Here is a 10,455-nt window from a genome sequence, read left to right as displayed (position 1 = left end):
GCGGCCGCAACACTACATAGCGGTATTGCACTCTTGCACCGCTATTTCATTTTAAGTGAAAATACAAGATTCTCCTTGGTTTTAAATAAAAAACAAGGGTATTTTTGTCATTTTTGTCAAACCCTAATTAATAACTTCAGTTTCTCTCTTCCTTCTTTCATTCTTTACGGCGCCTTTCAGATCTGTACGCATCTGCTCTCTCAAAAAACTTCCTCTCTTCATTAAATCTTCTCTCAAAAGCATCAGATCTGTACCCTAAAAAGCATCTTCTCTCATAAATGCATTGAGACACTTTGTGAATGTAATGAAGTGGCAGACTTGGTTACAACTCAGTTGGGACAACTCAGAAGTTACAAGTGATATATGTTTGTTTATAATTTATAGTATTATTTATTTTTTTATGAGAGAAGTTTATGGTATTATTTATATAATTTGTCCAAAAAGTTATATGAAATAGCGGTCATAGCGCTAGGCGCTATCCCGCTATAGCATTTTTGGGGTCGGCCGCTACGCGCCGCTATCCGCTATTAACTACTATGAGATAAGCTGAGATTTTAAGGTAAAAGCTGTTTTGGAATTTATGTTAATGTATCTATGATGTTGTGAATGATTAGTTTGAGCTGTAAGGGAATCAAAAGAGATAATTATGGATGCTGCTTGTATAGATTTTGATACTGATTGTGCATTATTGGATTGCTGGTCTATAGTTTTAAAGTTGGCAGAAGCTGAAATGAGGCATAAGCTGCTATGTAGAAGTGCTTAATGGGTGATTAAGCTATCTTGGAAAAGCTGATGGAAGTGATTTTGGGGAATTGGTGATGGCAGATGTTGTAAGCTGTTGTGCCTTGGTTCTGTGATATATATGCAGGTATGGATGTCAAGAACATTTATGGGTAAGGATTCGGAGCCGAATCAGAAGAAGTTTGGTGAAACCCGTAATTGGGACAGGGCTCTACTAAAACGGTAAGAACTCTCTCCCTGTAACTCGGAATCAAGTGGTTTTTGATGCTATGGTTAGCTAACGAAATTACGGACATTTTGATACCGGTTTCGCTGATTTTGGTCAAGTATTGAATCCTGGAGATGGTTTTGAAGTACGAGGACTGAAGTGGGTTTTGTGCTGAACCGTGAATTTAAGTTGTTTTGATGTTGGCTGAAGAGCGGAAGCACTAAGTTGTTATGCAGCAGTTTCAGAAGTGATTAAGGTGAGTTCCTAGTAGTTAGTTTTCCCACCTTTGGAATTTTAGCTTATATAACTATTTTGTGAGATAACACTTAGTTAGAATAAATGTATATATGTACTAGTATTACCCCTTGCCGTTAATGTGTATTTCTATGTTAGGATTGATGTTGGAAAAATGTTTTAAGGATAAGCAATCAGTTTCATGTCACTGAACCTTGGCAATTTTGAAAACTCAAACTTATACAACCGTGTTTGTTTGCTTAAAAATCCGTTTCAAATATGGCTGGGCTGCACAACAAATAGTTGCTTATCATGTGGAATTAGTTATGTGACCAAAGTTTGAAACACGTGCTTCTTCCAAAACAACCTGTTTCAACATGACAACATAAAAATTTGGTTTCTTATCACATGATTTTGTTTGTTATATGGCCAACCTTAAATCACTTGTTTTCAATAAGGTGCCACGTGATTTTATGGTCATGCGGTTGAAGCTTAAATCAATTGTTTGTTTAATTTGTGCAATAAGATGCCATATGATTTTCCAACATGAGTTCTAATATATGAAAGCCATACATTGACAAGAGAGATAAATTAAGAATAGTTTATATATGAAAAAGCAAAATGGGTAGATTACTGACCCGACCGGAAGGTTAACATTCAGAAACATAGTTATTTTTGACACTATTCAGTTAGAGACGAGAATTTAATCTCTTTATCAATTATGACATTAATGATTTATAAGTTGTGGCTTTTGCTATCCTCGCCAGTTAGGATACAAAAGGTTCCCGCCAGTTGGAACGGGCACTATCCGTGAGGATGACCCCACAATAATCAGAGGAGTCCGGTATCCCCGTCAGTTGGGTTCCCGCCAGTTGGAAATATTTATATATATACCGGTTAGCAGAGGGATAAATTCCGGGGTTACTCCACCTGGGTTTATCCGTAAAATCAACTCAGATAATATTGTTTGTTCAACGCTAACATTTCTAACATAATATGACAGACATTATGACTATAATTATAGTATGATTTCAGCATTAGTATCAGGATTGTATCAGTATTTCAGATAGCGATACTAGTTATCCCCCGATCGCTCATTTATGCACGACAAAACTGTATAAACCCAAAAAGGGTTGAGATTAGAGACAGATGGCGATCCTAGGTTCCCTGAGATTGCCTACAGCCTAGGATAGGTGGAACTCACTGAGACATTATGTCTCACCCCAATCCATTTATTTATTTTACAGATTAACAGGTTGCTCGAATCAAGAGGAGGTAGATACGCAGTCGAAGGGATTATCGTTAAGAGCTCGTTTTCGTACCAGATGAAGATATTATATGTATTCAAATACTTATCAGATATATGTATTTGGCCATTGATATTTTATCTGATGTACGAACTTATATTGATGTATATATTCATTTGGTCGAAATTATGTTGTAATTTTAATGTATCCAGTACTAAATTTAACGCACATGCTAAATATTCTAGATAAGTTTAGTATGGGTGTTACAATTTGGTATCAGAGCAGGTCGATTCAGATCGTGCCTTGGGTCATTAGAATTCAATAAAATGTAGTGGGACCATTGGGTTCTAGATATTTATTCTAAATGTCATCTCTAGCCGAGCCTGATCAACTCAGACTAGTATATGACAGTTAGAACAAATGTCTGAGAGCTGAAAAGGACCTCGGAGGAATGAAGCGTACGAAGGAGGATGGTCCGGGTGTCAGGTTTTATAATGGATTTTGATAAGGAAGTATTCGACGCCATATGGTGCCTGATAAACTGTGAAGCTGAATATTTGCTGAAGATTTTTCGAGGACATAAGTGAAATGTTAAGATTAAGACGAAGTACTATGATATTGTTGAACGGCACTTTTATGTGGATACCGAAGAAGTAAGATTCAAGATTATTATGGGGTGATTGTAACCTTAACATGAGCCGCAATATAAGAAGCATAAGTAAGGTATAGAAGAAAGGAGTATTTTTTAAAGGCGTAACTAGGACTGCGGGACTAGAAGAGGAACTTGATATGAGAAAATTATCCGATGAGCAATGAAATTCATAAACTTTTGGTGGATGTAGAGTATGTAAGAAGTGAAGGACTCGAATGCATGGAACAAGCTGGATTTTGATGCTTGAGTTGTTAAGTGAACTAATTAACAAAAAAGTAAGTTATTTTGGAAAAGACAAGGAAACCCCTCGATGCGAGCATTTAATGGACAACGCAAGCCAGATAAATTATGTCTGAATAGTCATATCTCCCGAATCTTAAGTGCCAAATTTATGAGTCTGGAAGTGAAGATGTTATGCATCATGTGTCAAGAAGGATGAATAAATAGTAGTGGAAAAATCTTTTACGGATAAAAGTACGATTCAGATGTATTATTATCGGCAAAGAATTGCAGAGAGTTAAGCTAACGAGAGTTGTGTGTGAAGAAAATTGAAATAGACCCCCTTCATTTAACACGAGTTATTAAGTTGTTTTGGGACTAATAAACACAAGTTTAGCAGTAAGTGGAAATAAGATTGAATAATAAGTTTCCGGAGCAGTGAACCAATGGACGAATGATGCCAAACTCCTTCAATAGAGTGTCGAGTTCTTTCAATAGAAAGTGTTAATGCACGAATATAGTGGGTTGATGTATTAAGGATTAATCATGATTTGGGTACTGAGAATTACCTTGAGGTTCTATTATATGGAAAATCTCCACTAGTGGGAAAAGTTAAGAACGAAGTAAAATATCAAGGAGTTGAGTATTTCTAGTCGATGTTTTTCTTATGCAATTGTCCTGAAAACCAAAAGAATGATTTTTATCAACTAGAATAAATTTTGGAAGTTGAAGTTATCTCCGAGGAGATCAAAAGTGAAATTGTCAAGTATATTTTAATATGCAAAAGATGTGAATGTGGAGATCGTGTAAAGAACACCTTGCGAGAACAACTGTATCGTATATGTTTAAGGAAATGAGCAATACTTGAAAATAGTCTGCTAATGATATGGGTCCGAGTCCGAAGCAGCAAGCAGAATAAATTTAGTTTCTCTGATCGTAATGTGGAACAATGAGAAATTTTACAGTATCGTTAGACCAGTACGCCTAACCGAAGAAAATTGATAAATCAGAGTAGCGCAGCGGGAAAAATAATCAGTAAAGAAGTGATAGAATGCGTAGCAGTTTAAGACTTTGAAATGAGATATTCGTGGGAAAATCTTAAGAGACGAATTAAGGAATTTTCCAAACCACAGAGTTCAGAGATATTAAGAATGTAAGTAGCCGAAGAGGGCGCGGTAAGAGTATGACAAAAGTATTCCTACCTTGTTAAATCACCTTGTTAAATCTAAGAAAAATTGGAATCACCTCTAGTATGTAAACTGGTTAATCGGCTCGGTGATTCAGAAGAGTGAATTAAAGTATAAGCTCAATTAGAAAAGAGTTGTATATGAAGCAACAAATATAAATATGGTATCTAGAAGGTTTTACTTTTAACTCGAATGGATATTATGAGATGTCTAGTATAGTAACAAGTATCTGAATGGAAAGATACTACTCAGAATAAGATTGATGATATCCGTACGCACTTTTGGTTCAGTTATTTCAAAGTATGGACCTGAAGTATCAGTTTGGTTAGAGAGGGGTTGTGTCTGAGGCGACATATATGAATGAGGTATCCTGAGGACTTTACCTTAGACTCGGAGTATCGTTTCAAAGATATAAGTATAGTAGCAAGTGACTGAGTGGGAGATACTACCCGGAACAAGAATGGTAATACTGAACACAAATTTCCGTTATGACATTCAGAGGGTTAAATTCGATATTCTGGAGGTGAAGAAAAGAATGTGGTCATACAAGTTGGAAAAATCATATGCAATATACGGTATGAAATTATATCAATAAGTTATAAATATGGAGTTAAAGAAAAGATTGGGATAATATGTTCCCTATACTAACAGTCAAGATAATATTGTTCAAGAATGAAATGTATATTTTGAGAAGATGAGTTCAAGAGAAAATCCATGATTATAGATTCTACTTATTCCGACATGATCAAGGTGTATTTTGATTGATTTAAGAATGTTGAAAGTTTAGTATAGATGAAGCAAAGTCGGATGACTATAGATATATGTCATATATTCAGCTATCAGTTGTACTTCCTCTTGTATTGTGTACTCGTCAGTCAGTGCACTACTACTCAGATAAGAATTATATTTAATGTACTCGTCAGTTAGTACATTTTGTATTTAAATATGACTTATGGATTGTACTCGTCAGTTAGTACTTCCAACATATGCTTGAGGTAGTACCATGGTTGGATTTATTCTATAAGAGAACATAACAGATATCAGAAGTAACGCCTTCTATTTATCTGTTGAATAATGGAGAAAGTTGAAACAGTTTTTACATTCGTTGGAATAAACTTAACGTCAGATACTGTTCCGAGTAGGGACGATCTTATACGAAGTATAGTATGATCATAATTATAAGGCCTCGTTATGTGGGGCATAATCCAAAAATAAAAGGTTAGTAAAATTATTCGTAGTATGGGGGCCACTCAAAGGTTGTATTCGTTCAAGACAAGATAAAAGTCGACGAAGTCGATAGAAGTGTTACTCTCGTAAACGTATGAGATTTTTCAAGAATTCAGTAAAGGTAAACAAGTAGGAGTAACCTAAGACAATTTATAAAGAGTATGTGGAACAAGGAATTTACTCGAAGGATATTAGACGCATTGGTTAGCTTTACAATCAACTATGTTCGGAATGTGTATAATGTATTCCACAAATCACAGTTAAGAAGGTTATTATCGAACCTTTTCGACATATGAGATTGGAAAACATGTCCTGAAATCAGTTTTAACCTATTAATTCAAGTTAGTTGTATCTATGGCTAAGTAGCCGGAAGACTTTATGTAACAAGGGAAACCGATAATTTAGCCCGGACAGAGACAATCAGTTGGTAACAGACGTATGTGGAAGTCTAAGATCGAAAGTACAGAGGAATTATTTATACTTATTATCAGGTAAACTCTAAATTTCGAGGATGAAATTTTCTTAAGAGGGGTAGAGTGTAATACCCTGCTTAAATACACTGTCAATTTTGTGTCAGTTATTTTTATCCTTGAGACTTAAGTGAGGGCAAAATGGTAATCTTGCCTTACAAGATATTTTAAAAGGCCAAGACCTCACTTTTCCTTCATTTTCCTCTATGTCTCTCTAGAAACAGATTTTTACTCCCTCCTTCTCCTTTCTCTCTCTCGGCACACTACCATCACCATCAATCCTTCAACTTTTTCCTCCAAAGAAAAATTTAATCCCACATGTAAATGATTCAAAGTAATCCTTGAAACTTCTAAGAATTAGACCAGATTAACCCCTTCATTTTTCTCCCATGTTGGCCGAGCTTCAACCCTTCTTCAACCTTTTATGAGTTTTACAATTTCAGCTTAAAAGTGGCCTTGTATATATGAAAGAGGTGGTTGCTGTAGGTTCCTTGGGTGGCTGGAATTATGAGACATCAAGAGAATTAAGAGCTAAAGATTGGGTGTTTAGATTTTGGTTAAAAGCTAGAGCTAAGTCAGAATGTTTAAGCTTAAGCTGTTTGGACAAGAGATTGAGTTGAAAACTTAAGTTACTACAGGTATGGTTTTAATGTTGTTTTTAGCTTAAGTTGGCTTTCAGAAACGAACTTTTGAAAGAAGAAACTTGGAAAGAAATCAGAACTGAGATAAGCCATAGTAGTTAATAGCGGCGCTATAGCGGCCAATAGCGGCCGCGCGGTGCGGTGCGGTCCAGGACCGCTATGCAATAAGCCATAGCGTAGCGTTATGAGATAGCGGCGCAATAGCGGCCGCAACACTACATAGCGGTATTGCACTCTTGCACCGCTATTTCATTTTAAGTGAAAATACAAGATTCTCCTTGGTTTTAAATAAAAAACAAGGGTATTTTTGTCATTTTTGTCAAACCCTAATTAATAACTTCAGTTTCTCTCTTCCTTCTTTCATTCTTTACGGCGCCTTTCAGATCTGTACGCATCTGCTCTCTCAAAAAACTTCCTCTCTTCATTAAATCTTCTCTCAAAAGCATCAGATCTGTACCCTAAAAAGCATCTTCTCTCATAAATGCATTGAGACACTTTGTGAATGTAATGAAGTGGCAGACTTGGTTACAACTCAGTTGGGACAACTCAGAAGTTACAAGTGATATATGTTTGTTTATAATTTATAGTATTATTTATTTTTTTATGAGAGAAGTTTATGGTATTATTTATATAATTTGTCCAAAAAGTTATATGAAATAGCGGTCATAGCGCTAGGCGCTATCCCGCTATAGCATTTTTGGGGTCGGCCGCTACGCGCCGCTATCCGCTATTAACTACTATGAGATAAGCTGAGATTTTAAGGTAAAAGCTGTTTTGGAATTTATGTTAATGTATCTATGATGTTGTGAATGATTAGTTTGAGCTGTAAGGGAATCAAAAGAGATAATTATGGATGCTGCTTGTATAGATTTTGATACTGATTGTGCATTATTGGATTGCTGGTCTATAGTTTTAAAGTTGGCAGAAGCTGAAATGAGGCATAAGCTGCTATGTAGAAGTGCTTAATGGGTGATTAAGCTATCTTGGAAAAGCTGATGGAAGTGATTTTGGGGAATTGGTGATGGCAGATGTTGTAAGCTGTTGTGCCTTGGTTCTGTGATATATATGCAGGTATGGATGTCAAGAACATTTATGGGTAAGGATTCGGAGCCGAATCAGAAGAAGTTTGGTGAAACCCGTAATTGGGACAGGGCTCTACTAAAACGGTAAGAACTCTCTCCCTGTAACTCGGAATCAAGTGGTTTTTGATGCTATGGTTAGCTAACGAAATTACGGACATTTTGATACCGGTTTCGCTGATTTTGGTCAAGTATTGAATCCTGGAGATGGTTTTGAAGTACGAGGACTGAAGTGGGTTTTGTGCTGAACCGTGAATTTAAGTTGTTTTGATGTTGGCTGAAGAGCGGAAGCACTAAGTTGTTATGCAGCAGTTTCAGAAGTGATTAAGGTGAGTTCCTAGTAGTTAGTTTTCCCACCTTTGGAATTTTAGCTTATATAACTATTTTGTGAGATAACACTTAGTTAGAATAAATGTATATATGTACTAGTATTACCCCTTGCCGTTAATGTGTATTTCTATGTTAGGATTGATGTTGGAAAAATGTTTTAAGGATAAGCAATCAGTTTCATGTCACTGAACCTTGGCAATTTTGAAAACTCAAACTTATACAACCGTGTTTGTTTGCTTAAAAATCCGTTTCAAATATGGCTGGGCTGCACAACAAATAGTTGCTTATCATGTGGAATTAGTTATGTGACCAAAGTTTGAAACACGTGCTTCTTCCAAAACAACCTGTTTCAACATGACAACATAAAAATTTGGTTTCTTATCACATGATTTTGTTTGTTATATGGCCAACCTTAAATCACTTGTTTTCAATAAGGTGCCACGTGATTTTATGGTCATGCGGTTGAAGCTTAAATCAATTGTTTGTTTAATTTGTGCAATAAGATGCCATATGATTTTCCAACATGAGTTCTAATATATGAAAGCCATACATTGACAAGAGAGATAAATTAAGAATAGTTTATATATGAAAAAGCAAAATGGGTAGATTACTGACCCGACCGGAAGGTTAACATTCAGAAACATAGTTATTTTTGACACTATTCAGTTAGAGACGAGAATTTAATCTCTTTATCAATTATGACATTAATGATTTATAAGTTGTGGCTTTTGCTATCCTCGCCAGTTAGGATACAAAAGGTTCCCGCCAGTTGGAACGGACACTATCCGTGAGGATGACCCCACAATAATCAGAGGAGTCCGGTATCCCCGTCAGTTGGGTTCCCGCCAGTTGGAAATATTTATATATATACCGGTTAGCAGAGGGATAAATTCCGGGGTTACTCCACCTGGGTTTATCCGTAAAATCAACTCAGATAATATTGTTTGTTCAACGCTAACATTTCTAACATAATATGACAGACATTATGACTATAATTATAGTATGATTTCAGCATTAGTATCAGGATTGTATCAGTATTTCAGATAGCGATACTAGTTATCCCCCGATCGCTCATTTATGCACGACAAAACTGTATAAACCCAAAAAGGGTTGAGATTAGAGACAGATGGCGATCCTAGGTTCCCTGAGATTGCCTACAGCCTAGGATAGGTGGAACTCACTGAGACATTATGTCTCACCCCAATCCATTTATTTATTTTACAGATTAACAGGTTGCTCGAATCAAGAGGAGGTAGATACGCAGTCGAAGGGATTATCGTTAAGAGCTCGTTTTCGTACCAGATGAAGATATTATATGTATTCAAATACTTATCAGATATATGTATTTGGCCATTGATATTTTATCTGATGTACGAACTTATATTGATGTATATATTCATTTGGTCGAAATTATGTTGTAATTTTAATGTATCCAGTACTAAATTTAACGCACATGCTAAATATTCTAGATAAGTTTAGTATGGGTGTTACATGATATATATACAAAAGCGAAAAGGAGATACCAACATTTAGTTATATATATATATATATATATATATATATATATATATATATAGTTCTTTAAAATCCCTCTCCATCTTCTTATTGTTATTCTTCTTCTTAAAGTTTCTTTTTAACCAAGAAAGTCTACATGAACAATCAAAACGATTAATTTGTTAATTAAAACACCTACAATGAAAAACAACAGGAAAAGAACAGAGTGAGAGAACCATTCCAAGCCCAACCCCAAAACTGATGAGGCTTTTGAATTAGTTATTTCCAAAAAAAAAATTCGTAACAAATCAAAAGCTTCGTCAGCCTTGGAGTTGAACGAGGAATAGTTCTCTCTCACTCTATTTTTGCCTTTTGTTTTTCATCATAGGAGTTTAAATTCACAAATTAAATGTTTTTATTTTTCTCGGACACATACTTGCTTAAGAAGAAGAAGGCAAGGATCGATTCTGAGAACTATATATAATTAGTTATATGCAAGTATCTCCCTTTCTAACATCTAACTTATGCAAGAATTGAGGTGGAATATATTTTTATGATCATTATGATTATATCGAAAAAGGGACTATGGTCTTAAAATATTATTTATTCCAAAGGGACATAAATTATCAAAGGTACTAGGCTCTTAAGACCATTCTTAATTCCCAAGTGACATTATATCTATAAGGGTATATGGTCAAAGAACACTCTTAATTTCGAGGGAAAAGA

The 10,455-nt window shown here is 35.5% G+C and overlaps 1 long non-coding RNA gene across 1 annotated transcript; it reads left to right on the top strand.

Moving 5' to 3' along the window:
* Window positions 1-399: 399 nt before the first annotated feature.
* On the top strand, window positions 400-9,687 carry LOC146922191 (uncharacterized). The gene is made up of 3 exons (XR_015012386.1): window positions 400-1,205; window positions 7,737-8,234; window positions 9,460-9,687. It is a non-coding gene; the product is annotated as an uncharacterized LOC146922191 (long non-coding RNA).
* Window positions 9,688-10,455: the final 768 nt, after the last annotated feature.

The sequence above is a fragment of the Medicago sativa genome, chromosome 5 (assembly GCF_051527215.1).
Source record: "Medicago sativa cultivar Bolivia chromosome 5, Bolivia_mono, whole genome shotgun sequence".
NCBI classification, from domain to species: Eukaryota; Viridiplantae; Streptophyta; class Magnoliopsida; order Fabales; family Fabaceae; genus Medicago; species Medicago sativa.
Note: the sequence above shows the minus strand (reverse complement) of the source record. Positions and strands in the feature narration are given on the sequence as shown.